The sequence below is a fragment of the Malurus melanocephalus genome, unplaced genomic scaffold (genome assembly GCF_030028575.1).
Source record: "Malurus melanocephalus ecotype Western Australia unplaced genomic scaffold, MMel_1.1 scaffold_71, whole genome shotgun sequence".
Classification (NCBI taxonomy): Eukaryota; Metazoa; Chordata; class Aves; order Passeriformes; family Maluridae; genus Malurus; species Malurus melanocephalus.
In genome coordinates, this window is record NW_026623303.1 from 2,523,421 (window position 1) to 2,527,427 (window position 4,007).

The following is a 4,007-nucleotide window of genomic DNA, read 5'->3' on the forward strand; positions in this document are numbered from 1 at the left end:
AGAAAAGAAAAGAAAAGAAAAGAAAAGAAAAGAAAAGAAAAGAAAAGAAAAGAAAAGAAAAGAAAAGAAAAGAAAAGAAAAGAAAAGAAAAGAAAGTAATGCAGAGAACAAAAAGGAGCCTGAGAAACAGTAATAAATTTTCTTTAAGATATGGAATGACAACACATTTAGGGATTTAAGAGGAAACTGAAAGAAATTATGTATGCGAGAACCTTGTCCTTCCAACACTAGATGGCTCTGCAGCCCCGAAGAAAGCTTGCCTTGCTGTCTGTCTTTCCTTTTGCTTTGGAAAATTAAAGCAGCAAAGGGAAGMAAAGGTGCTGAGAATGCCTCCAGTCCATTTTTAATTAAGGGCAGTGTGGCAACTGTAGACTTTCTAGATTAAGGAGTGCACTTATACCAGTGTATTTTGTTTGTATATGCTTTGTGCTTCATGACAACCTTTGAAATGCTTTATTTAAGRTTATTGGATGCAGTGAGTAAAAGTATATATTGCATTGCTGCATTAGCAATATAAGTTTGAATTACTTAAATACATGAGAAAATGGGGTTTAACTACTTGGTAGAACACCATGGGATAAAACTGGAGAGAAGAGGGGCCTTAGGAAGCTGAATGATTGTCAAGGACCACTTCCTTCAAGCTCAGGAGTGATGCAACAAGGTGRAAGTCAGGCAAAAAAGACAAGAGGCCTGAATGGATGAACAAACAGGTCCTGGAAAACCAGACAAAAATAGGAAACCTACAGAGGGTGACAACAAGGACAGTATCCTGGGATCAACACAGAGAAATTGTCCATGCAGCTGGGAATCAGACTAAAAGAGCTAAAGCACTGGCAGAATTAAATCTGTCCAGGGGTGTCAAGGGTGACAAGAAAAGGTTCTGCAGATATGGTGGTAATAAAAGGAAGACTAGAGAGAACATGGGCACACTCCAAAAGGAAATTGCAGATTTCATCACCCAGGACATGTAGTAGACTGAGGTATTAAATGACTTTTATGCCTCAGTCTTCACCAGCACATGCTCCAGCCACATCAACAAAGTTGCAGRTGAAAGAAGGGGTTGAGAGAATGTAGAATTTCCTGCTATAACAGATCAGGACMACGTAAGGAACCTGAAGGTGCAGAAGTCCATAGGACTAATGACATACMTCCTCAGGTCTCAAAAAGGCAGATGAAGTTGCTGTGCCACTATCCATCATATTTCAGAAATCATGGCAGTCTTCATAGTGAAGTTCTCACTGACTGGAAAAGAGGAAATATAGCTGTCATTTTTTTAAAAAGGGAAGAAGGAAGACCTGGGAGCTACAGCAAGGTCATGGAGGAAATCATCCCAGAAACTATGTTGAGGAACGTGAGTCTGCCTCTKCTCAGCTCTGGTGAGATCCCAGATCTGTGGAGGGCTGCATCCAGGTCTGGGGCCCACAAAATAAGGACATGGACCTGTTGGAGCAATCTCAGAGGAGGTCACAAAGATGAACAGAGGACTGGAGCACCTCTTGGTGAAGGCAGGCTGAGAGAGCTGGGGTTATTCATCCTGGAGAGGAGAAGACTCCAAAGAGATCCTGTAGCAGCCTTCCAGTATTAAAGGGAGCCTAGAAGAAAACTGGAGAGGGACATTTGACAAGAATATGTAGGAATAAGACAAGGAGTAATGGCTTCRAATGGAGAGAGAGTAAGCTTAGATGAGATATTAGGAAGAAATTCACAGTGAGGGTGGTGAKTCACCAGCATAGGTTGCCCAGAGAAACTGTGGATGCCCTGGAAGTGTACAAGGGYAGGACAGCCTGATCTAATGGAAAATGTCCCTGCTCATGGCAAGCGGTTTGGAACCAGGTGATTTTTAAAGTCCCTTCTAATCCAAGCTGTTGTATGATTCTGTGATTTTATGGCCATGTGGATCTTATAGCATGGTTCATTATAGTACTGGCACATTGAAACATTTTAGTAAGAATSAGGTATGACCAGTTTTACAGGACAGTGAGCAAGCAGTGAGTAGTACAAGAGCACTGGGAGATATGAATGCAGTTTGGGTTTAGGGAACTTTAATTACCTGCCTTTGATACAAAATTTTTAAACAACAAACAGTGCAACTCCATAAATAACATTTTAATTGCAAAAGATTTATATTCTTTTTCTTGGTAAGCTTTTTACATATATCAGAGAGGTAGAAGAAGATCCACTGAAGTTAGAGTTTTCTATATTATGTTATAAAGCATCAGTACTGAGAAAAAGCATTAGCAGGAAGGTGCTTTAGTTTATAAGGATTTGGTTTCATTTGGTGCAGAATCCACCCTTCTTATTTTAGCATGCTAAATTATGCTACAAAAAAACTTCCTTAGATTTTTGTCACTTTGCATTTATCTATGTATTTGTTGGTCTACTGGTAGGCAACTACATCTTTATCAATCCATCCAAACCACTGCTGCTAGGGGAGATCACCTTCCTTTCCTGCTCTTCTTCTTTTGTCACTTCACTCTGAAAGCTGTCATTGGCTTCCGGTCAATTGGTGCATCATATCAATTCTTTATTTTCTCATTTTTAGGGGCTTATCTACTGTTTTCTCTCTGTATCCAAGTTATGAAGAGAAATTACACAACCTTGCATAAATAGCTTATATTTTAGAAGCTTATTAAATCTCATATTGCAAATATTTGCTAATAAATGAATTACATGCATGCGTGTCACCTAAATTTTGTTTCTACATTGTGGTTGRCAAACCTAAGTTGTTTCATTGCACTTCTTAGACATCTGGTTGAGAGAGAAACATTTCTTCAGACTGAGAGGTTTAAAATCTCTATGGTAACCATATCCAGGTGGAGCTTATCTTAGTTTTATTCGTAGTATGTGTTGTATTCTGCAATACCTATTAGTGATGACTTAATTAAAAAAGGCTTTTGATGCTGTGTACCAGAGTGGACAAATGTGAAATAAAAGTCCAGGAGGAAATGTAAGGAATTGTAAGAAATTGTAAGGAATTGTAAGGAGTGAGGGAGGCATTTCTGAGAGGGCAGAAGGCACTGGAGGTGAGCAGGAGATCAGTGTGTGCAATGGTATGAGGCTGTTATGACTTCTCCAGAGTGTCCTTCACGTATCTCAATTTGTATATTTGAGTACACAGACTCAGAGATCGAAGCTGGTGCCTTTTTTTCCATGGGCTGAACACAACCTAACAGACAAGATGAAGGAAAGRCCCTGCTTGGCTGCCTTGAGCTGAAGGCATGCGATCCTTGCTGGTCTGGGCTGTGCCAAGGGATGCTGTGGGTGACAGGGAGAGCCCCAGCAGCCCCCAGAGGCAGATGCACATCACACCCCATCTGCACGGGTGTACCATTCTCTGACTCCACCCAAACACTGCTCAGTGAAACATGAAACTCTCATACATGTCTCAAATCATTACAGTGAAATAATGATCCTCTGTGGCTGAGTAATAAAGCCAGGCTGTTCACCTTCCAGGAGTCATGGAAGGTCCTTAAGGCATGGTAGCCGTTGCCTCCCCCCAGCAGGCAGGAGAGGCAGCTGGACAGAGGTGACATGTGTGACCAAGGGCCTGAGCTGCTGTGATGGTGTGGCCATCTCCACGCTGCCAGTGCGGTGCACGGTGCTCCTCCCTCCGTGCGTTGAAGGAGCCTCCTGGAAAAGAGACCCTCTCCCACAGCCTGGACTAGCTAGTTTTAAAATTTTCTTTTGAATATAGAGCAGCTGTTACTTACCAGCTTTTTTCTCCCCTTGGGCTTTTTTTGAATAACAACTCTCCAGCAGCTCTGCATTTGAGAGCTGAGCCAGCTGCAGGTCCAGCTGAATTCCAACGGCTGGGACAAACCTCATTCTGTGCTGAGAGTTGAGGGGAAAAAAAACACAGCAGGTTTGTTCYGAGCTGGGCTGTTCAAATAAAGCTGTATGAACTTTCACACTTTATACTACTTGTTATGATGTTTTTCAAAATGAACCACAGATGTTTTACTTGGTTGAGTTTTTTTATCCCTGGTTGAGTCACCTATTATCCAGGC